Here is a 410-nt window from a genome sequence, read left to right on the forward strand (position 1 = left end):
AGAGGGGGAAATGGATTGAAATGTACTGAGGGGCTCTTAGAGAAGCTCTCTGAGGATTTTGGGAAGGCTTAGTGAAAATTTTCTTACCACCCACTATTCATGGCCGTGGGGGTGGATTTTATAGAAAATGGCTATGGGGATGCTTGTCTGGCCAATTGAGAGCTTAGCCCCACTGCTTAGGTGTCAAGAAGAGGAGCTCTCAGCTCAATTTGGGCTGAGGTGGCCTCTTGGCATGGGTTTGGGTTTTAGCCATGTGGGAGCTCACGGTTTTTGGATTTTAGCTTAGTTTAAGGTGGCTAACCAAGGCTTGGATCATGATTAAAGCTTATGATGCTCAGTAAAAATGGCACCATAGGGTATGGACATGTGTTATGGCAAGTACCTTGATTTAACCTCTTTATTATCCCTTT

Source organism: Phalaenopsis equestris, unplaced genomic scaffold (genome assembly GCF_001263595.1).
Source record: "Phalaenopsis equestris unplaced genomic scaffold, ASM126359v1 Scaffold000329, whole genome shotgun sequence".
NCBI lineage: Eukaryota > Viridiplantae > Streptophyta > Magnoliopsida > Asparagales > Orchidaceae > Phalaenopsis > Phalaenopsis equestris.